Source organism: Muscardinus avellanarius (genome assembly GCF_963383645.1).
Source record: "Muscardinus avellanarius genome assembly, chromosome: 4".
NCBI lineage: Eukaryota > Metazoa > Chordata > Mammalia > Rodentia > Gliridae > Muscardinus > Muscardinus avellanarius.
Genome location: NC_137789.1, coordinates 46,433,490 through 46,459,384, shown reverse-complemented (window position 1 = coordinate 46,459,384; position 25,895 = coordinate 46,433,490).

Sequence of the window (25,895 nt, the reverse complement as noted above, 5' to 3'; positions counted from 1 at the left end):
TAGACAGGGGGTTTCATCTTTTTGTGCCATCATGAATTTTTAAATTGAGAGCTATGGGAATATTTTATTAAGACCAAATATAATAGGCTGATACAGTTTTTTTTTTATCCCTGATGGTTACATAAGATATAGTAGAGAATTAGTCAACTGTTGGTGACAATTGAAAGTGGGGGTCATTGCATTAATGCTTGACCCTGGACTGGTATGATGCTGGAAGGGTAACCACTCAGCACAGGTTGGGTAGAAGGGCAGGGAGTCACCAGATTGGCAGTTAAGGAACTCAAGGTTTATAATACATCTCTGGTCCTATAATTCCATATCTCCATTCCTCTATACATATGAATTTGCAAAATGACAGCCAGTGAACTTGGCCTGTTGATAAATTACTTGACCTGCATTGTACATGACACACTTTCTCCAGTTTTTCACTTATTTGGTGAGAAGAAAGAATAATTCATGAAAATATAATAGTTACGTGCCAAATTATTGTGTAAACAATAAAAGAGTCTGTATAATGTATGTATAATGTCACAGCAATTACCAGTTATTCGTCAATATGTTCCATCCACTCAAAAACAGAGAACTCATCAGAGAGTGCAATGCCTTTTGAGTCCAAGGAGCTGCTTAAGAGATGGTACTGAGAAGCTAACATCCATGGTGTGCTGCATGGAGTAAAGAATGGCGCCATTTGGCAGCAATAGGGAGGAGGCAAGGCAAGCGGTTATGGTGGAGTCATCTGGCTAGGTCCAAAAGTCAGATTTGCATGAGCAACAATGTGGAAGCCCTTGCAAACTGTATATCTCCCAATACAATCTGATGTCGTTGTAAATACCTGTTGCCCCTGGTCAGTAGAGGAACCAAAGAAAATGTGATAGTCTGCTGTTTACTGTTTATAATGCATTATAAAAAATAGTTATGATGCAAACTAAGAATGCAAGATAACATTTACTGAGTGTGAATGCCCACTTACCATGTGCCAGGCATGGGCTGAAAGAACATACATAATTACTCATGTAACAGACACCCCCCCCAAAAAAAAAAACCTTGAGAAATATTCTTACATCGATTTTACAGAGAAAAACCCATGAAATATCAGAGCACATCATTAATTAACTCTACAATATATAGGCAGTTTTATAAATAGCATGAATGAAGAGGACAGGCATAATATCTTTGACGAGTATAATGAAAAAATAAAACACATGTGTTAATAAAAACAGAACCAAGGAAATGAAGAATAAACACGACTTAAAATATTACTATGACTGATTTAACTTAGAACCTTAAACTGATTTAGAACCTGAATCTATACCCAAGATGACTTTCTCTTAATTTATTTACATACTTATTTATTTATATCTTTGTTATTGACTCCTTTTGCAGTCAACCCTGAACACGGATGAGCAAAACAAAAGAAATGTCACAAGACACCATGGTAACAATTTGCTGAGAGTAAGTAGCATTACTGCTATTAAGTGGCCACAGAGCCGCTGCCTGGTCTCCTATGTAACCCTAGCAGACCACATTCTGTTTATCAATAGCAATATCCATGCTTCTAAAATATCAAACACCCACTCTATCCAAGAAGCAAATAGCTGAACCAAAACTTAATGCAGATAATTACTGAATCAGATATCCCTGGGAAGCAATTATTTTTAAATAGCCATAGCTATTTTGATTACATGGACATTTAGGGTCTCTCTTTGCCATGTTTGGCTTCAAAAGAGAAATGGTAGGATCAAAAGAAAAAAATGTAGTATTGGTTTCATAACTATGTCTGAGAGATTTTAACAATGCAGGATAAAGAGTGGAACCAGAATTATTTTAGTGTCTTAGACGTACCTGGAAGATATGTAACGATGCTATGACTTATTTATAATAACCGAAAGGAGACTCTGCTTTTTCTGTTTTTTTTTCTTTGTCCTTGTTATCAGAAAGTGGTTTGATAACTTGCAAATATTATAAATATCTACAATGTACTTAGATACTGCAGGGATTTGTATGAATCAGAAATTCACTATGCTTCAGATTTTTTCCATCTATTAAATGAGTTTAACAGTGTTCTTTGATTTGCAATCTGAAGGAATAACTTCTTGCACTACTCTAAACAGTAACACACAATAAAGAATGGTTTAAAAAGCTCTACAAATTAGATTACACATCTAATTTTTACTACAAAACTCTGAAACAGGTTTTTAATTTCTGAATCCACTCTGGGAATTCTCCACAAGGTCCCCCATATAGTTTACGGAGCCACTCTCTCCGTTCTGTTCTATTTCCTTCTGTTTCACACTGTATACTTTCTCTTGCAGTGAGCCTTTCATATTTCTGTCCTTCTTCTTTTGTACTGTCTTCCTTTCTTTTAATCTTCCATGATTCACCTTTCGCTGCCACTTTAATGAACATATTATTATATGTGATTCACATATCATTTATCTATATTTAAAGTACTAGTTTTATTTATGTATAAGCTTCTGCTCCTCATTTTTATTTTAAGTACTGGACACATTGCAAATCTTATATTCTCTACCAAGACAAAATGAAGCAACCCAAAACCTTTAGAATGTGTGTGTGTGTGTGTGTGTGTGTGTGTGTGAGAGAGAGAGAGAGAGAGAGAGAGAGAGAGAGAGAGAGAGAGAGAGAGAGAGAACCTAATCCCTTTTGCCCTTTAGCCCCAGGAATTTTTCCCCAAGGATAAAGTGGATGGATGGGAGGGGGAAGAAGGTGGAAGGAGGGAGGGAAATAAGAAGGAAAAGGGAGAGAGAAAGAGATTGGAAGCTTGATTTCTACATTTGAATTTACCAGAATATCATATGCATCTTATACCAGTATTTTAAAAATACACGTTCGATTTTGGCAGATCTGGGGAATGCTCGATCTCTTAATCACTGTTTAAGTGCTCTTATAGTCGATGATGGCATGTTCTGTATTTCCACCAATTTTCCCTCCATTTGAATTTTCCAATTTTTTACTTTTGATTCTTTATGCTGAAATATTAAAAGTATTTCTATTTCCATCATGATTTAAATGGCACTGTAAGTCACTATGTATTGGAACTATTAGAAACCTAAATTGACAGGGTATTCATTTAACATATGCATTATAATTTGACAATACTTAACCCATTAAGGCTAATTTTTTAAAATTGGTAAAGTTTTAACTCATGTTCTAATGAAAAAGCAATCATATTACAACTAAATGAGAGTAAATGCATTTTGTGTGCTATTAAATAATTATCAAAATCTACTTAACCTTTTTTAACAAAACATATCACTTTCTAGGCTTTAAAATCTCATGTGGTATTTCACATTAAGTAAAATATAATCTCTAATATTTCACAATCTCTCTATATATAGATATGTATATTCCTCATGGGTATAAGGGAAATATAACTTTTATGCCAACAAGTCATTAAAATTATATATCGTATTCGTTCTGACAACTATCTTAATCCTATTTGATGCAAAACACAATTTAAGAGGTACTGTTGGAAGAATTATTACCTTTCATTTCAGTATTTCATATTAACTCGTGAACTAAATCAAATTGTCAGTAATTCCAATGTATAAAATTTGATAAAAGTCAGTCCTACTTTGGGCAGTAAACTCCCCAGTGTCACATACCCTGTCAAAAATTTGGTTTAAACTCCTCACTACATGTAGACTGTGTGGTCAAGTTTTTTGGTGTTCCAGGCTTGTTTCTTAAACCTTCCACTGCTTCAGAGGTGTTTTCTTGTCTGTTATTCTCCAAAAGAAACCCTATAAAAATGACCAGGTCTTCCTTCCTGGCTGTTTCCTGCTGTCCACATCTGTACAGCTTCTGCACCCTAGCTTTCCTGATATCTTCCTTAAAAGCTCTCTACCTCCTCTGTATCCTTTAGTCATGTCCCTTCCATGTTACTTACAACGTTACCTAAATGTCTTTTCTCTGAATAGGTCCTTGGTGGGCTCCAACTTCATTTATCCCCACCTGATTATCAGTAATAACTGTAGTAGTTAACCTAATGAGGAGCTTAGGACATACCAGTTGCTGAGTGGGGTGCTCTGTAAATCTATGAGGTAAGTGGATTTGATATTCCTGTGAGTGAAAGTGGTAGAGCTAGGATTCAACCCCAGAAATGAGATTTCTAAAGTATTTTAATTTAATCCTTCACTGCAATTAACTAAATACACTGATTATTCTAAAATAATGTTGATGATAGTAATAATTAGAGTAGGGAAATGGTTGTGAAGTCATTGAATACTATCAAATATTCTACCAATGTGGGGTATAAGGAAACAATAACTTATAGATTTTGAGCCCTTTTATATCACCTAATTTTACTCAGTGACAGGAAATTTTGTGGATTATTCTAGTTAATTAGAATCATTCTATCTAAAACACACACAGGTTTTTTTTATTACAAAGAGTTAACAAAACATAAAAATGTTACTTCAACTCATGTCTAACTTTAAGATCTCTTTTTTTCTTTGGTGAGCAAGGAAGTTCTTACAAGAACATCTTACAGGTCATGAGCCTTAAATATCAAAAATTATATTATTGTAAAATAATCACACATTAATTAAGCAGCACCAGTAATCAACATGAAAGAGCAATAACAAGCTTTGACTATTAAAGCATTGCTATTGATTTTTATAAACACCAAAATAATATCCCTTCTAGGCCAATTACTCAGGTAATAATAACCATCCATTTAATTAATACTGACTCACAGTGAAAAATTCAATATGAGTACTTATAACACCCACATTAATATCAAGAAGGTTCATTAGAATTAATACCACAATAAATATAAAATGAATTAGTAATGATTACACCATTATTTTAAAGCATTCCTGTTTGTACTCTTGTATTTACTTTAATCACCATTACTCTTAATAGCAATTAACAAAAGTCAGGCTGGGCATATTTATGTAGGAATAACAAGGTCTATCAATGCAACTCAGTGCAAACAACATACATTTTAACTGCATGCACCCATTAACATGCCCAGTGGTACGGGAAGTTACTAAACAAGACTTAGTCTTTGCAGCACTAGTGAGGGAAATTAAAATCACTCCTCAATTTGGCTTTCTCCCTAGTTTGAAATTATTCATTCCTACTGAATAGCCACATTCTGATTCAAGATGCTAGCAGACTACCCAGCAGACAGTAGAAACCTCACAAGCATTTGTGAAATAATTTCTATGCCTCCAGGATACATACTGTCTAGAAAAACTATTGGTTACACTCAGATGTCTTTAACTTCCACTACTACAAAGAATTTGTTAGTGATTATCTACATATACCATTCTCATTGGAAAAAATGTATTTAGTAGGTGAATGGGGAGAGAAACTGTGTTTCCACCAGCTACCTATACTAATATGAATAAGGAATATAATAAATTACTTTTTTATCAAAAGAAGAAAATGTAAGACACTATAGTAGTTATCTATCCATCTAGTCATCTGTGTATATATATATTCCTGCATATACATATATACAGATATAATAATACCACACATGTGGTATTAATATATATTTATATATAAATAATATATGTGATATTAAATGCATTATATGCATGTCTTTTCTTTCTGTTCTCATATCTTATGGATGAATAATTACCTTTCAGAATGTTAGGAAGCTGTTCTCTTCACAAGAAACTCTGGGGGGAAAAGGGGGAAAGAGGAAAGAAAACACAACAAAACTACGCCTTTCTTTTAGTCTACTTGATAGTGACGGTTGTTTCCACACTGATTGTTGGAGAATCTTAAGTCCTAATCACATTTGCACTGGAGAGAACTGAATGGAATGGAAACTAGTTAGGTCGAGGTTAATTTAAAGCATCCTCTGTATTTTTGCTTAAGTACAGGGCAGTCAGATATCTGCCCTTTTATAAATTATTGGCAATGTGATAAAAGGGCAATGTCCCAAGAATTTCAGAAGCCTTAGCATCTTGGAGGGGGAAAGTGGAGTGTTTTTGATAGATGGGAAAAGCTGCTTGTATTTGCAGTTCTGGTTCTAGTTAGGGTTCATGTGCTGCCAATGAGTTCTAGTTCATTCTGCTCCCCACTTTTCCTCTGTGTCATCTACCCTAGCTTCCTGTTGTCTTCATTTTACACACTCTCTGCTCATGTGTGTATTTGCCCAGCAGCAAAGTGGAGGATTTGCTGTGCGGGAGATTTGCTGACTGTGACAAGTGTGACTCCATGTGTCTCAAGACACTGCGAATCCTGGAAACCAGAGAAGCAATGAGCAGGCTAACATTTATTCTAAAGGTGAACATTAAATCCAGGTAAAGAAACAAAACACGATTTATTATCCTATTGATCACTAGAAGACTAATGCTTTCCCCTTTCCTAAAGACATTTATCCGATAAGCTTTGTACACACCGCAGCAGTGATCTGTAACCCACTTACACAAGTGTCACTGGTGTGGCGTTAATTATCACGGTGTGTGACTCCAAGATGGGATCTTGAGTAAAGTGGGATATATGGTCCACAGTGTTGCCTGAAACCACATCAGGATATTTTTTCCTCCTTTAGCTTGAGGACAGAAAAGACAGGAGGTAGACTATCCAAAGGAGTGAAGAAGTAGCTTCAGGATGCTTCTTTCTGACCCTGCTGTCTTCTGGCCTGAGAAGATGCTACCATTTTTTGAGCACCTACTTTGTACCAGAAATTTTGTGTTAAATTTGTTCCTTTAATCTTTATAATGACTCCATAACATGTTAGTATACTCATTTATTGCTAATAGTCTATGTAAATAACTCAATAAACAGACTGTAGTGTGTTGTATGTGGTCCTGGAGATTTAACCTAGGGGTAGTCTACCTCTGAAATAAACTCCCTCTGAAATACACCACTGAAATACCATCCTTTTTATTTTATTTTTTTAAATACAGTCTTGCTGATTTACTAAGGGTCTTGAAAAGTCGCTAAGCATGGCCTAAAACCTGTGATCCTCTGCCTTAGCCTCCTTCGTACTGGAATTACAGGCCTGTACCATCATGCCCAGCTTTATGTTGTGCTGTTATAAGGAGAAAAAATTTGTAAATTAAGATCCTCATTCCAAAAAGTCCTTTTTATTTAGTCACGAAGCTTCATAACTAAAGAAAGTTCACAAATTGAAAACTGAATATTAAATAACACAGATCATAAATACATACTACCACCCTAGTCACATAGAGTCATATTCGAAGATGCCTCTGGAAGGCCATTTGGAACTGCACTGGATAAAAGTCCCTATGTGAAGTGGATAGACTTTTATCATCATCCTCACTAAATACATTTTATTTAACACCAGGTCAAAATACAGAATGTTGTACTTAGTACCAGAGAAGTCTCATGGCTTTAACTCTAAAATAGAAAAACACAAGCCCTTCTCTCATTTTGGGTCAAGCTATTGCCTCTCTTCAATTTGTATGATAGCTTTCAAGAGCACTCTTGGAGATCATAAAAGTATCTGGGCACTCTGCCACCATCTTCTTTGAACTGTATTAAATGAGAGTGAGAGTGAGGAAAGTGGACGGATGAGGCTCTAAAGAGATGACACACCAATCTAAATAAAGAGAAAGAATGTAAGAAAGAATCGAAGAAAGTGGAAATCAACAGTATTATCCAATCTTTATTAGAGCTGAATATGCTGACACAGTGATAGACGTTTTGTAAATATCACCTAATTAAATCCTTATATTAATCCCTTAATTTGTAAACTATTGTTATTCCTAAATTACCAATAAGAAATCTGAGGTTTAAAGAAAGTTAGTCCCTGGCCTGAACTGGCTAGTAAAGGGCAAGGTCTGAATCTGAACCCAGGACGTCTGATTCCAGTGCTTGCCCAGTTACTCATTGTATGTCAGAGAGCAGATGGAGATAAAGAGCCCCTGCAACTACTTCAGGAGAAGAGTGAATATGAGCCTGTGGTCCTAATGCTGCCAGCAGAGTTTGGAGTGAGGAGCCAGTATTCAAGAGGAGCCTGGCTCCACTTAAGAGGGTGGCCATTCAAGTAACTATGCCCTTTCATATTATTTGCAATCATGCTGGTTGACTCTCACCAACCCTCCCTCCCTCTGAGTTAAAAATACTTATTAGTGGAGAAAGAATGAACTATATGATAAATGGCTTTGGAGTAAAAATTATCTTAGTAAAAAGAAATGTATTATTACCTGTGTAACCAAGAAACATAATCTTACAAAGAATTCCTCTCATCTCCAGACACTAATTCCTCTAAGATGTGGCTACTAATGAGTCTTTTAACATTTTTTTGTTTTGGTGCTGGGGTTCCTGGAAACCCTTTTACCTCCAGGCTACACAACCAGACCTATTTTTATACTTTTTTAAATTTGGAAACAGGGTCTCTTAAGCCAGCGCGGCTGGCTTCGAACCTGCACGATCCTCCTGTCTCTGCCTCCCAAGCGCGGGGATTACAGTGCGCCACCACACCCAGCTCTAATCAGACTTTTAAAACTATAGATTGGTTTTGTCTATTCTTAAGAATTCTTATTAATAGAACTACGTAGTATAAATATTTTGTGTTTATCATCTTTTATATAGCATTTTTAATATAACATTTGGCTTAAAACTGGTACAGCCTCTATGGAGATCAATGTGGAAGTTTCTCAGAAGACTTGGAATGGAACTATCATATGTCCCAGTGATAGTGGTCCTGAGCATCTTCCCAAAATAAATGAAATCAGAATATTACAATGATAGTAGCATATCCATGTCCATAGCAGCACAATTTGCAATAGCCAAATTGTGGAACCAGCCTAGGTGTCCATCAACAAATGAATGAATCACAAAATGTTAGTATATATACACAATGGAATTTTATTCAACCATAAAGAAGAACAAAATCATACCATTTGCAAGAAATGAATGTAACCTGAGAATATTACACTAAGTGAATATAGCCCATCTCAAAAAATGAGCAGATATATGTCTTCTCTTAAACGTGGAAGATAGATATTCTGAAATAAGGGCAACATCAGAGAGATGAGCTGAGACTCCAAGAGAGAGCAGAGACCCTCAAGGAATGCTTGAGAAGAATTAGGGAAGGGAGGAAGGGGAATGAAGTCATAAAGAATGTAACAGCCAGGCATGGTAGCACACACTTATAATTCCTGCATTTGGGAGGCTGAGACAAGAGGATCACGGTTCTTGGACAACCTCAGCTACTTAGTGAGACTCTTTGCAACTCAGTGAGACCCTGTTTCTAAACAAAGAATACTAAAAAAAATAAAAATAAAAAAAAATTAGGGCTGGGGGTGTAGTGTGGAGGTAGAATTCTCCCTGGGTTCCATCCCCAGTACTTAAAAAAAAAATGTAACAGTTGAAATAACCCTGTGATGTATACAAAATTGCCATTTCCAATCTCAAAGACTTGCAAAGGGAGGGTGAGGAGGGGGAGGATCCAATGGGAAGGCATTAGCAAGCCAAACATGAGAAGGATATAGAGGGAGAGAATGGGGAGGGAATTGGGGAAGAGCTAAATGTGTGCACGTATGCCTCTACCACCTTGTACACCATTAAGATGTATGACTACAATTACACCAATAAAAAAATTAAAAAAAACAAACAAACCAAAAAGGTCAGAGCTAACATCTTAAAAGTAGCCACAGGATAAAAAATAATGTTCCAAAAATGAATGTCAATTAGATCCACATCAATAGAAAAAGCCAAAACAAAGCAGAATAATATTACTAAGGAACATTATAAAAGAAAATGACATGTCTGGAATTCTGTTTCTAAAGATCTTTGAGAACACAGGTTAAGTAAAACTATTTTCTTAAAACCAGCAAGTAATTTTACCATGAATATATGATTGCCAAAACAAATTTTATATAATAAATTTGGACTGAAGACATTTATCTCAAGTATGAAACACAAGAGTCAGAAAAAAAGCAGGGAAGCAAAAGTGTACAAACAGTTGAGTAAATGTAAATAAACACTAAATATATGCATTTATAATAAGGTCTAATGAATGTAATTAAGAAAAATAAGATGTAACAAAACTAGACAATTATATACAAATTGAGAATGGGTGCTCTAAATTATAGAATTGTAAAATTAATACATTGATTAGAACATGAAAATCTTAGTTCATGCTAATTTAACTATATTCATGTTAAAATATGTAGATTTAATCACTGAAAAAATAGGATAAGATTAACTTTTAAACTAGAAAAGGGAAATAAACCTCATATATATTAGATTTATATATATTTATATATAGTCAGATGTAAATCTGAAAAATAATGCTTACCAATTTATAAAAAGACCTTTCTTAGGATATTATAAATCATGCTAAGAGGCACTTTAAAAGATTTAAATAAATTAAATAAATTTAAGAGAAATGCCATGTTCATGGACCAAGTTTAAATTTGATATATAGATTTAAATCACTTGCAACAGAACCCTTGAGTTTTTGGGTGAAACTTGTGAAAATTGTTCTAGAATTTTTAATTAGGATCTTTTAAGTCAGGAATGTCTTTTATTGGTTTTTTAAGACTTTTACACAGCAATTAAGAAGATAGACTGGTGTTAGTTCAGATTAATAAATACAGCACTCAGAATAATGAACTCAGAAACAGATCTACTTATATGTGAAAATCTTTTTTTTTTTTTTTTTTTTTTTAGAATACAACTCTTACTTTATTTTTCAAACGCAAATGGTAGTCATTCAAGGTTTTTTTTTTTTAACTCTGGTTACATAGCCTTCCTTCCATCTTTTCCATCTATCTTCACTTAGACTTGTAGGTTGCTTTTCCCTAAAGAGACTGCTGGCACTCTGCTTTATTTATCATTGTATCCTCTGAAACATGTTAAGCTACTGAACGTACAACTGATAGTCAATATATAAATATGATGAGTTGACTCTGAAAATACTCTTCCAGTGCATCGTACAGCCCCCAGCTCTGCTCCCCAGTCCACCATCACAGTCTCACTGTCCTGAAAAGACATGCACATCTTATTACCCCTCGGTGACCCTGAGAAAAACCCTCACATGCACCCCCACTCCCTCTTAGAAAATATCATGCTCTTCAAGTGGAGTCTCATTTATTGGCAGCAAATGCAAACACAGAAAATTCCATTCTCAGAGTTTAAGTATTCTCATGAATTCTATTTTCTCTCTCATTTAATACATCCTATCTCTAGTTAATCTATAACAAGCCTAATCAGTAAACTCTGGGGAAAAAAACTGAGGTCATAATTTCTGGCTATGGCTTGAATTTGGGATTTGCTATCTCAGCTCAAAATTAATATTATAAGCTTATTGGAATTGTGTTTTCCAATTTCTGGACTCAAACTTTTTTTTTTTATTGGTGCACTGTATTCATATATCATAGTAGGTTACATACTTTTGTAGACATACATGCACACTTTTCCCAGTCAGCCACCACCCAATCCCCACCCCATTCTCTCCCTATCCCTCCCTCCCATGCTTGGCTTAGTAGTTGACATCTAGTATTATGGCAATTTATCTAAAATTAAAAATGATAATCTCACATAACAGTTTCATTTGTCTGATACCAAGCTTTTGATGACTTAAATATAACATTTCAATATTTCTTTTTGCTTTATTTCTTACCAGAGAATATTTTTTTCTATTTTTTAGGTGGAACTATCATATATTTATATATTTATTTTTCAGAAGAAAATCTATCCTAATATGGAATATGGAGTCTAGGTACCCAAAACGATCTTGAAAAAGAACAAAGCTAGAAGATATATATTTTCTGATTTCAAACCGTATAAAGCTACAATAATTGAAACAGTACAGTACTGTTCTAAAGGCAGATATATAGACCATTGGAGTTAAATACAAGCCTAGAGCTAAATTCTTCCCTATATTGTCAAGTTATTTTTGACAAGGTTTCCAAAAACATTTGGTGGTGGAAATGATAATCTTTTAACTAAATATTGTTAAAAAATAATAATTACATGGAAAAGAATAAAATTGGACCCTTACCTAATCCCATATACAAATATTAACTCAAAATAGATAAAAGACCTAAATATAAATCTTAAGACTATAAACTTTTAGGAGAAAATCTGGGTCATAAAACCTCACAACATTGAAATTGGCAGTGATTTCTTGGATATGATTTCAATGACACAGGCAACAGAAGAGTATACAGACTCCCTAAAAAATAAAAAAATAAAAAATTGTATATCCAAAGAAAATGTAAACAGAGTTAACAGTTACTAATAGAATGGGATAAAATATTTCCAGTTGCTATATCTGAAGGTATATTAATATTCCAACTAGAAATCCTAAAAATTAACAACAATAAAGGCAAACAATACCATTTAGAGATAGGTAAAAGACTAACATAAATAATGAATCTCCACAGATAACCAATCTTAATTGTTTGTTGGATGGAAAATCTTGTTTCTCTGGTTCTGGTGTGTGTTACCTATTTCTTCTTTGTAGTTAATCTCTTTGAGTATTTTCTCTAGTGCTGGTTTTGAAGACATAAATTCCTTCAGTTTCTGTTTGTCATGGAAGCTTCTTATTTTTCCATCTAATTTGATAGAAAGTTTTGCTGGGTAGGAAATTTTTGGCTGGAAGTTGTTTTCTTTCAGAGTTTGGAATATGTTACTCCAAGCCCTTCTGGCTTTCATGACTTGGTTTGGAAAGTCTGGAGTGATTCTGATTGGCTTGCCTCTGAATGTCACGTGGCCTTTTGTTTTTGTTGCCTTTAAGATTCTCTCCTTGGCTTCCACATTGGTTATTTTGACAATTATGTGGCGTGGGGATCCTCTTCTCTGATCCTGTCTAAAGGGAGTTCTATAAGTTTCCTGGACCTTTATATCAACCTCTTGCTCTATGTTTGGAAAATTTTCTGCTATTACTTCTTTGAAGAGATTGTTGATCCCTTTGGTTTCACTTTCTTTTCCCTCCTCTATTCCAATGATTCTTAGGTTAGCTCTCTTAAAATGGGCCCATATTTCTTCAATATCAGATTCCTGCTGTCGGATATTTTTTTCTAGATTAGAAACTATGAATTCATTTTTGGATTGCTCATCTTCTAAGAGCGAGATTCTGTTCTCCATGTGTTCTAATCGGTTGTTTGTGCTTTGAATTGAGGCCTTTACTTCATTAATTGCATCCTTTATCTCTTTTTGGCTCTCTCTGAGTTCTTTTCGAAGCACCTCTATTATTTCTACAGTTATTTTCCTGATTTGATCTTCTAGAAATCTCTGATTTTCTGTTTTATCGGGTTCTGATGTTGTGGGGTTGTGGGCATTAATTGCTCCAGTATTATTCCTCTTTCCCATGATTTCCGATGTTTGTGCCTTCTCTGGGTTCTTCCCTTGGGTCACTATGACTTCACTTAAGGTGTTCTGGATCTCGAGTCAGTAGTATCTCGGACCCCACCCCACTATTCCTTTACTGGGTTTTATCACAGAGTCTCCGACCCAGAGAGTCGATAGAGGCTGCTTTAGACTGTGGGGGGTGCCAGGTTGCACGTTCTCCTATGGTGTGATATCTCTGCCACCGCCCCTCCCCCACTGGGTCAAGTCCCAGGGAGTACAGTACTGGGATTTCTCCTCTGTGGCCCGCAATTTGACTCACTGTTCTTGAGTATGCAGATGTAGCTGTACTGGCCTCGCTGAATTCGCTGCTGCTGCTGCCGGTGGCAATATGGCGCCGCTGCTACGCCCTCGGCTATGGGGCTGGCATTTTTCTTCTTGATTTTGATTTCTACTATGAATCCCTGCAGCGTGTACTGAGCTCGGCCACTGGGAGCTTTAGGTGCTCTCTGCGCGGAGAAATCCCGCCTGGCTGTTCCGCAGTGGCTCACCTCGGCTTGCTGTAGCCGTCCTGTGAATTCGCCGGTGCCTCCGGCAGTATGGCACTGCTGCCGCGTCTGCCGCGTCCTCGGGCGCGAGGCCGGTGTATCTCCTCTGTGGCTCTGTTCTCAGTCCGCTTTCTCTCTGGAGCCTGGTGATTTTTTGTTTCACTGGTGATGGTGTTTTCTGGCTATGAAATGCGCTGATTTTGTGGTAATGAAGATTTGTTGTTAGCGGGGCTCTTAAGCCCCGCTTTTCTCTGAAAATCTTAAATATAGAGCTTGAACTTTAAATCAATGTAGAAAGAAGGGATGGCTCAAAAATAGAAAGTAAAAAATATAAAATTAAGTTTATAATTAATATCATAAACAAGATTCAACATCAAATGTATTTGAGTTATAAATATTTTAGAAATAGAAATGAGTTTTTATAATGATAGCAGGGTAAAGGAATAGTTAATTGCACATTATGAAAAAATATCAAAATTTTAGACTACATAAAAAATAACTGCTACTAACCATAAAAAAAGAATGGAAAGATGTGCCACAAATGAAAAAGAAGACTTCTCTATGCTCTTAACCTCTAGGGGTTTAGTAACTAAACAATATAAGTAATCAATTCTGAATCAATAAATTATAAGAAAGACTAAAAAGTACCTCCAAAAACAAGAGACATTATAAACAAGCTTTTTGTAAGAAAGGATAAACAAAAAGTCTATGTTTTTAAGATTCCCAACCATATTCAGTATTATGAGAATGTAAATGATAATCACAATGAGATTCCATTTTCCAAAAGTTGAATTGAGAGGATTAGGAAGACAGGCCGTACATGCTACCAACTATGCAAATTATATAACATGAAACATAGCTGGACGATATTCATATTGGTAAAAACCACATTAGAGTATGTGACATTATTCATTAAATATTATCATATACATCCACTAATGCCCAACAATTTCACCCAGAAATTCTTGACAATGCACACTGAAACGTGTTTAGAAGTGCTCATGACAACATTATTCATTCTTTGCCAAAATTTGGGAATCAGTTCAATTGTCCATTCATAATATATAAATAAGTTTGAAATATTCCTACAATGAAAGAGTGTTCAGTTGTGAAAAATAAAAATAAATAAAATAAATGTATCTCAAAACAGTGTTACAGAAGATAGAATATGTATATATGATGGTTTAATTTATGCAAAATTTAATAATAAAATTAAACATACTTTTTAGATACATATATACACTCATAAATAGGATTCTTATGAAGAAAAGCAAGAAGATATTTACAAGAATGCCTTCTTGCAAGGGAGAAAAATGACAAGGAGTTAACAATGAGGAAAGGAAGAAAAATAATTGCTAGTTGTGACTTCAAAATTCCTGGGAACACTGTAGTTCACATAAACTGAGTGATAGTTACCTGGATATCAATTCTATTTTTTAAATTTTATATATAAATATATATATATATTTATATATATATATATATATATATATATATATATATATATATATATGTTGTCTATACTTTCTACTTTAGAATTTAGAAAAATGAGTTTGTGCCAATAGAGTAACCAAAAAGAAATGAAAATGTAGATTAGGAATAAATGAACTTCATATAATTTTGAGAAGAAGTATGAATATAAAAATGACCAATTAGTAACCTAATGACTGACAAAGAGGACTTCTTTATCCACAAACATTAGGCCATATGCAAAGAAATGAAGACATAGTTACTTTGACACCCTAGAAATGAAAGCATGCCAACTAATTACCAAATACTTTATCTTCTTTTTTATTGGTTTTAGATGGCTTTTGGGTGCTTTTAAAATGATACATGTTTATTGTTTAAAATTCAAGCAAGCATATGAACTACAAAGTGTTAAATAAATAAAGTAATGGCACAAAATATCACCTCCCAAAAATGACTGTTAACATTGGATGACAATATATATTGAGTAGAAAATGAGGATTTAAAAGGAGATGAGATTACATAAGATACTTTTAAATTAAAAAGCATAAATTAATTTTACATGAGTTTTGCAGAAAAAAATAGAGCTAAAGTGAGCCTTACAGTAATGCTGAAATGCTTCTTAAGCCTATCCTCTTCTCAGCCTTATCATTTGATCTCTGAACTCCCATTGCATATTATATTTCTTTGAGTTTCATTTCTTCAAAAATCAATATTCTATTTTCAGGCTTTCATGCCACTTATGCTCTTGTTCATGTTTAACATGAGAAAACATGGCTTTAAAAATAACCTTTATAGGATCTTTATAGAGTCTTAAAAGTCTAAAAAATACAAATGATATTTTTCTCAATAAAATTTTATCTATTACCAGACATATTTGACAGCCTCTATTTGCCATGACAAAGTGTGATAGAATCTCTATGATTTCTTTCTCATTGACCTAGCTAGTTATTGTCTTCTGTTCTAAATCATGAGTTGGTAACAGGCATTGTTGTAGTAGGAAATGCAGTATGAATGCTTGCTTGCATGCGTGTGTGCATGCATGTAGGTGCATGTGTATGTGTGTGTGCCTGCATGAGCTAAAAGGTGGAAGGGAAGGGTGATAGAAAGTTTATCTGCTCTCTTTGTTGCATCCTTGCAACCCAAGTGCTAGCTCTCTCTCTTTCCCTTTCTCTCCCTTTCTCTCTCTTTCTCCTAGCCTATACCACATTGTTAGAATATAACCCAATCCTAAAGGATATGTAATTACTAGCCTATTAAAAGCAGATTCTGTGTCAATTGAAGATTTCCATGAAATTTTATTTATTTTCTTAATTTTTCACTAGAAACAACATTGGTTAACCATTTGATGCTAACTTCTATGTTAAACTCATCCATTTTTCATCAGGGAGAAAAGACAGTTGTTATGCCTGAAGATGTTCTTAAAATTTTAAGCAATAATGCAAGCAACACTCTAAGCATGAGAGTACAATTGCTAACATAGCATCCTCTTTCTTGAGAAGACTAATTATTACAGCTCTCAATAGGTTTCATTTCTAAGGTGCTCAGGATGGCCTTTAAGTCCTGTGCCAAATCTCCTATTCCTTTAGCATATTGAGAAGATACTTAAAATTCTGAAGTTTCTATAGCTGAAATTAAAATTCTCCTTACAATGTATATAACTGTCAATCTTTTGAAAATAGGTTTGATTTGGGATGAGGGAGCATCCAGAGAACTTGGCACTTGAATTGGAGGAATCCTCTGAGGGTACAAGTTCATCTGAGGATTTGTGTGACAATTGACAGTTCACAAATTGACCCAAGCATGGTCATGCTTCTCTGAAAAATGTGTTTCCCAATGGCAACCATGCCCATGTAGGACATACCCAGTTGATGAATTTCAGCCATCATCATGATCGACATGGATCACCGAACAATTGACTCGACTCTGATGATCAGTATTGATTGTGAATGTGTTTGAAATTAAAATATTTGGTATCCTATAGACTATTCATTTCATGAATGTGTAATCCAGGCATTGAACCATGAGTTTAATTCCCATGATGGTCACCTCATCTAATGCAGACCAAAACATTCACTTTCTGTCATTTTTCTTCCAAGAAAAGGTTAAAGTCAAGTGGTTAAATATGTGGAGGTAAGCTCTCTTGAATTCAATATTTTTTTAAAAAAAAGAAAAAACAAAACGTGCTCTAAAAAGCCACATAAATCTGTATTAAGTGATTAGTCTAATCCAAGTGCACTGTGTACATGCCTTAAGTCTCCTATATAAACTCTGTGAAAACCTCAGCAGCTTTAATCAATTAATTATATAGCTGCTGATTGAATGAATCAGCCCTACCACATGTTGGGCATGTTCTAGGTACAGAGATAAAATAGTTCTGTGCTCTCTTCTGCTAGTTGGAGTGGAGGGTCGGAGGGGACAGACTTGGTGAAAAATCACATCAAAAAGTGTAATCCTGAGGAGAGTCTGAGCCTGTCATAAATGAGGCATCTGGTGCCATGAGCGCAGAAGAGAACTGGTTAAAGCAGAAGAGGGAGTGGAGTATGCTAAGGAAATGGTCCTGCGCTTAGAGGCAGATCTCACTTAGGAAAAATGATTAAGTGTTCAAACAGAAGGATGGGGCTGGAATGGTTTCAAGAACAATCCTGAGTAGGGCGTGGAGGCACATGCTTATAATGCCAGTACTTGAGATGCTGAGACCAGAGGATCCCAAGCTCCGAAATAGCCTCAGCAACTTAGGGAGAGTCTTAGAAACCTAGTGAGACCCTGTTTCAAAACAAAAGGTACAAAGGGATGGGAATGTATCTGTACAAAGTCAGAATATCCCTGAGTTTAACCCACAGTAAAACACACACACATACGCGCGCGCGCGCGCGCACACACACACACACACACACACACACACACACACACCAGTACTGACAGAGGAAAAAGTGCTCCTGCCATGTTTGAGGACTGAGAGGTTAGTTTGGTTAAGGGTCAAAATCAGGAGCCAATAAGGTGGGACATGAAGCCAATAAAGTGGGAGAGGGGCAGGGACTAACAGAGGCTGAGAGAAGCATAGCATTTGCCCCAGTGTCTAAGACAAATGCAGAGTTACGTCTCTGTCTTGGAGTAATTAGTAATAACACACCCTTTCACTCACAAACACATCTCAGTGCACTGAGGAAATTGTATGATTGTTCTACCTAAAGGTCATATAAAGAGTTGAGTCTTTATCCTAACGATAATGAAAAAATTTTCAAGAAGTTTAAGCAAGAAAGTGACACAATCATACTTTACATTTGATAAGATCATCCAGGTTATTGGGTGTATATAAGGTTGGTAGTGGTGATGGCAGGTGCTGGGGGGACCAGCTAAGCAGCTGATGCGAGAGCCCTGAAGGACAGAAGTGATGGGGACAAGATGACTCCATAGCTAGAATGAAAAAAAAATCAAGACATCAGGCATGTACTGGTCTGGTCATGTCTGAGTCAGCCTGGACAAGCAATCAGGCAGGCCCTGGATCCTACTGGGACTGTTTGGTACTCCAAAACAGAAATAGAGAGGAACAATATGGAAAGGATGAGAGAAGAAGACTCAGAATTGTTGATAAGTCACAACAGAAATTCTGATAGAGCAATAGACACTGGCAGCTGGGGGTTGGTGGAGGCTAGAGGGGAGGGTCCCTCAAGTTCCAAACAGTGATTGAAGGGCCTTGGGCCATAGAGATTCTGGGCCTGTCACTGATTGTCTTTGCCTCTAAGACAGTTGGCAGCTTTGTGGGGAGTTTATATGTAGAGCTCATAAGTGCACATCCCCAGAAAGGAGACAGGATTACAGTGTGGAGTCATACCAAAGCGACCCCTTCAATCTGCTCATTGGCAAGATGTGGTGGAGCACAGCTTAAAGCATCAGAAACTCCTAGAGGCAGGTTATAAACAATTTACAGCAAAGTGCTGCTGCACAAACCTACGTTTCACTTCAGACCCAAGAGGTCATCTACATGGATGTAATCACAGAAATTTAAGAGGAGAAAGAGAGAAGAAAACAACATGGCTACCTACAGGGATCCAAAGTCCTCAGGGAGTAAGGTAGGACATTTAAGTTGAAGGTACCAAGAAAGACTGGGTCAGCTAGCACAAAGGCAAGAATGATCGCCATCTAAAAGAGTTGGGAATTCTTCACAAGGACCACAGAGGATAGCTCAAGATGTGGGTAGGCAACTGTAATGTTTCTTTGCTTTTTTAAAATACACTTTAATTGGTAGAAGCATTGTAATCAGCCAGGCGTAATGGCACACGCTTGTAATCCCCATGCTTGGGAGGCTGAGACAGGAGGATCACACAGGTTCAAAGCCAGCCTCAGCTGGCTTAAGAGGCCCTGTTTCCAAATAAAATATAAAATAGGTCTGGGAGTGTAACCCGGAGGTAGAAGACCCTTGGCTTCCATCCCCAGTAATACACACACACACACACACACACACACACACACACACACACGCATTGAAATCCCATAACATGGCAGATTTGGTCTCAAATGAAATTCCTGTGTAAGGCCTGGGACCTGACCTCTTAGCGTCCTACAGACCTCAGGATGCATTGTGCAATTTGTCAAGCAATGGGGGTAATAGTATGATGCTTGGGAGTTGGGGATGCCCATGTGATATTTCATTGTGACAAGAATGAACTCAGAGGACCCCATTTTCCTTCCCTCACTAAAGATAAAGACCAGAATCCTGGGGAGATTCATTCTGAAACTGCTGGATTGGTTCCCAAGAACATTGTCTAATTCCTTGTCTTCAGGAGGCAATGGAATACTTTGATAAACACAATGCAGTAGGAAAAGGTGGAACTATGCCTAAGAGCCTCTGAATCACCTCTCAACCTAGCAGGAGGCAGGAAAGGAAGAGAGGAAAGTCTTTACAGTCTTTCACCTTCAAAGACTTGAGGCTTTCCGTACTTGGTAGCTTAGTGGGCACAATGGGAGAGTATAACAGTGATTAAAATAAATAAAGGTCATTCAGTCATTCAGTCAACTATTGTTGGGTATCCATCATGCCATGCAGTGTTCTAGGCTGTGTAATTATAGCTGTAGACATGAAAAATATGGTTCCTGTCTTCCAGGCGTTTACCTTCAAAAGAGACATATGTCAGATGGACAGAAGACAGAGAGTGAACATGGAATTGCTGAGAGTTATGACTGACATCAAGAAAATAAAATAGGATGTTCTAACTGGAAGGAAGTTTTCTCAGATCATATGAAAGGGAAGGTTTCTCATTGCAGGTAAGAGTTGAGCCAACATCAGAATGTAAAAAGAAGTCAGACTGGGAGATGGGAAGAAGCATCTGGACAGAGGACAGGCAGGTGCAGACAGCCCTGCTGGAAACATGAGATGAAAGAGAAAACTATGATGTCGGAGATGTAGCGAGGAAGAGGGAATGTGATGAGATGAGGTTGGAGGGAGGAAAGAGGGACCAGGTATCCTAACGATTTGTGCTTTTCTCCATGTGCAATGGAAGCCACTGGAGAGATTCCATTGGAATAACCTTATGATGTATGGTTTTTAAAAAGAGTCTATCTGGTTTCTGCTTTAAAGACCCTGTCAGGTATTAATAATCATGAATTTAGTTTACAGCTTTCTTACTGTAGACCTTCTGTGAACCATCTAAGTTCACAATGTATGTTTAACTTATTAACTAGTGACCTTTTCTATCATCAACTTAGATAATCTGTAAAGTTAGGCTTAATATTTATTCTGGTTATTATAAATAACTTTCTGCTTAAAATGTTTCACCGTAATCCAGATTTATAAACGATATTTTATAGAATACTTACAACAGAAATAGAATTGCCTAAATGTTTTTGAGTAGATATGTTTTGGTCTTCAAGGACTTGTAGCTTTCCCTACAAATTTGTCTCTGCCTTCCAAGGTCATATAAGCTATCCAATGTCAAAGCTAAGAAACTGCAGAATCAGGATTAAAATTCAGACATCTCTGATTCCAGAGATCTTTTTTTCCAATTTACTAGCATGGGTAGACTCAAAACATATTAATCATTTTATAGCATGTACTACAAATATCAAATATTTGGAGAAAAAATAAATTGATATTCAGAGATTCAGGATTACCATTAAAGGTTTGTAATATATTGAACTTTGAGAAAAAATTAAAGTATATGAATATTGCTGGCTTCATCACCTCTATCATGAAAATAAGTATCTTCTACCTGTCAAAAATTTGCCTTTAATACATTGTTTAAAAATCTTTAAAAATCTTTTAAAAATCTAAAAATACATTATTTAAAATCTTTAAACAAAATACATTTGTTTAAAAATATTAGAGAAAGTATTAAGAGTGCTAAGTCGCATTACCTTGATTTAAAAATAAATTGTTTTTGTGCAAAAATTGCTGCTAGGAGAAACAAAATAACAATCACTGGGAAACTGACAACTATTTAATCTACACCTACACACACATAGACACACACACACGTACAAAAGCTCAAATTCTCTCACTCCAATTTTTGTACTTTTTGTACGTCATATTTGTAAATTGTTGCTATTTTCCATTTCTAATTTTTTCTTTCTTTTTTTTTTTGCTGTACTGGAGATGGAACCCATGGGCATTCTACCTCCAAGCTACATCCCCAGCCCTGTTTTTTAGTCTTTTTATTTTTGAAACAGGGTCTCACTGAGTTGCAAACGCAGCCTCACAAATTCTGGGATTACAAGCAGGCGCCACCATGCCCAGCTCTGGCTCATTTTTACTTTTTCTATTTGATATGTGAGGTATTTGAGAACAAAAATTAAATATATGAACTATTATCATATTATCTATTATCTACCACTCCTTTTATTTCATTGTTTAAAAAAATTCTTTTTTTAATTCAATAATACATACATATTGGGTGGCTTGGAGTTTTTACTTTAGAGCTCATTTGATAAACTGATTCTACCACATGCTAAACAAGAAAAGAAAATGGGCCCAACAACTTTCATTGGCAATACAGAATGTTCTTAATAATATTATTTAATCAACTAACAAGTCTGACATCGTGAAAAATAGTACAATTCTAGAATACATTTAGCAGGGGCTGGGAGAATTCGTAACAAAATTTTCCTTGATTTCTTGTTGGTGTTTTCCCTGCAGCCCACAGGATAATGTTCATTGGAAAGTTTCCTTTTGCCTTTTCATATTGAATAATAAACTAATATGTTTCCGTGTGTTATTATTATGATATGACAGGTTTCTAATCAATTTTCTTTACCAATTATTTTCAACCTCAGTTGGACTGAGGAAATTCTTTTTTTTATATGCTAAGATCCTTTCCCAATGTAAAGGTGAAAGGAATTACTTTATTATAAGGTGACACAGAGATGTAATAAAGCAATATGTGACCAGTTTGATGAGTGAGAAGGAAAACAATGTCGCTGGCACTGGGAGTTTCTGCCTCTTGCTTTGATATATTTTCTAACACTATAAAGCAAGTTGGGTCACTTCTCCTCCTCCCAGGCTGTTCACTTACCATCTGTCAGTGCTGAAAAAAAAAAAACAAAGAATATCTTGCAATTATTTTCTGTATGAAAAACATGAATGCAAACTTTCTTAGGACTGAAACTTTCTTAGTGAAGCATAACCTATTGCAAACTTGGCTGCTATAAAATCCTTGTAATATTCTCTGCATATCTCAATGCTTATTTATCCTAATAGCACCTTACCACAAGCATATGTATCCACAAAGACTACAAGTATATCTATCCATATAATGAAATGAGATGCCAGCATTCAAAAACACTCACGGTGTTCAAGGTATTTTGGTAAGTAAGAAAAATGAGTCATAGAAAACAATGTTAAACCATTGTATCTAGAATATTACATGACTTCAGTAAATATACATATATATGCATGTGTATATATCAGCACACACATATACATACATAGGAAAGGAATGATTTAGGAACAATAATACATTTATTTTACAGCAGTGGAGGCAAAGAAATATTACCTGTCTTCATTTTTTGTTTCTTCTGGTAGGTTTAAAGTTCAGTCTCAGTAATATTTTCAGTTTTTCTCTTCTTTCCCCAGGTTATACAAAAGTTTTGGAGACTCAAAAGTCATGAGACTTTAGAAACAAACTCTGTTATCATAACTACTAATGAAATTAAACCTGCCTGAGGCTGAGTGGTATGTTGGGGAGTGACTTGCTATGCTGGTCATAGAATTCCACTCAGCCACCAGGAAAAAATTTAGGCCCCCAAGATGTTATCTTGGCTTTTACAGTTCTTTTCCATCTCTTCCATGAACCTCTCCTCTATGGATTCTTCCATCTCTCCAAACACTGTGTGGCACTGAGTACAAGAGTCTACCAAGCTTCTAATTTTTCAAAAAAAACCCCAAAAACTAAGGCCAGATAAAACATACAATTATGATCATTACCACCCATTAAATAGTTAGCAATTGAGTAGAAGGGAAAGAAATAGGTGCCCCGCAATGCCATATTTTCAATTATTACATTTTAAAATATATTTTTCTATGCTTGGCTGATCTCACTTAACATAATATTCTCCAGGTCTTTCCATCTTCTTGCAAATGCCATAAGTTTGTTCTTCTTTATAGCTGAGTAGAATTCCATTGTGTATATTTTCTATAATTTTGCAATCTATTCATCTGTTGATAGAGACCTATGTTGGTACCATATTTTGGCTATTATGAATTGTGTTGCTATGCCCAAACTAAGGACTATTAGGAATACCAGAGGGACTCCAGATAATGGAGGAAAAACCTCAGGAAAGCTGAATTGGAAGGGTAGGAGATGAAGAAGGCTGAGGTTGATTAATGAGGAGCTATATCCGAATATGTGTATAAGTATTAATGTAACATGGTTAACCTGGACACTCACTATTGATAGGGGGAGCAGGGGGTGACAGAGGATACCAAGCACAGTCTGAATGTATACCAATTTCAATAGAATCCACATAAAAATAAAATAAATTAATTAATTACAAATAAAATATGTATTTTCACATTTGAACCATATATAGTGATTATAAATATCGACTAAAAATATATAAAATCTAACCCTAAAATTAAATACAAGCAGAAACAAAAACTTAGTTTTTAATAAAGTTGATATCACTACCAAGAAAAAATTAAATTACTTGCAAATATAGCATCTTTAGAATTTATCTTTATCCTAAACTCTCAGTTGGATATAGTCTAAAAAGTAAAAAACTGTAAGAACACTTTAAACTATGGATAGTGGGTTTTCTGTTATTAGTACCATTAAGAGTACTAGTCTGAATTTTTTCATATACAACAGAAGACATGAATAAATGGAATAATACATTTGGGAACCAGGGTTGTCACTGTGGGAAAAATATGGAATGGAGAGAGAAAGAAATCTAGTGATAAATTGAAGGAACCTATATGAACTTAATATTTTAAAAGATATATATCCGAACGGGGTGTGGTAGTCCATACTTGTTATCCCAGCATTTGGGAGGCAGAGACCTGAGGATCGCGGTTCGCAGCCAGCCTCAGCTACTTAGCGAGGCTCTTCGCAACCCAGTGAGACCCTGTTTCAAATAAAGAATAAAAAAAATAGGGCTAGGGGTGTAGCTCAGAGGTATAATGCCCCTGAGTTACATCCGCAAAAAAAAAAGATATATCCCATTTATTCACTGACAAAACCTAAAAGCAATGACATCCTAGTAGCAATGAGTACACCTAGTGCTAAGATAATGGTTTCTAAACATCACCCCTATCTACAAGAAAAGATGCTTCTTTTTTATTTTTTATTTTTCATTAGTGCATTATATTTATATATCATAATGGGGTAAAAAAAAAACTTGTGTAGACATAGATGTACACATCACCCAGCCAGCCCCCACCCAGTCCCCACATCACTCCCTCCTCATTCCTCCCTCCTTTTGATTGGTTCCAAGTATAGGCAGGGACAATGCAAAGTAAGCCTAAAAATATTCTGCATTTAAGTGTTTAAGATAATAGGAACAGGTGAGAAAGACACAGAATCAGTTTATGGGCCATTACTGGCCCAAATGCTTACAAATTGAGTGTCAAAAAAAATACTGAAGACATTGGATATAAAATAATCCACGAGACAATAATATTCCAAAAAAGGGGGGGACAGAAGGTGAAGATTTTATATGAAGATGAATGACAACTAATAGATGTGGAGGGAATTAAAAAACTATAAAATCATCTTTTTGCTCAAACATCAAGATTGGAACATAAAAGGGTCAAAATATTTACATGATTCTAAAGTATCACACTACAAATACCCCATTGCTGCAAAGAGAGACCTGAGAGAAATGTTGTCCTAGTTCTAAATAATACAGATTAGTATTCCCAATAATGTGAAAGACATCACAGGCCTCCTGATCTGGTACAGCCCAAAATCTGAAACATTTTGGGGTAGTATTCTTGTCAAAAGTGTTAAAATTAAATATAATAATAAGGACTCCATTAGGCGAATCCAGATTTGAAGGCATTCTATCCATAATTAATCTGTATTCTTCAAAAACTTGAATATCAGGAAAAAATGAACAAAAAGATGAAAAGGCTCTACTAGATTAAGGAAAACTGAAGAAATATGGCAAATAAATGTCAAGTCTGATCCTTGATTTTTGTTG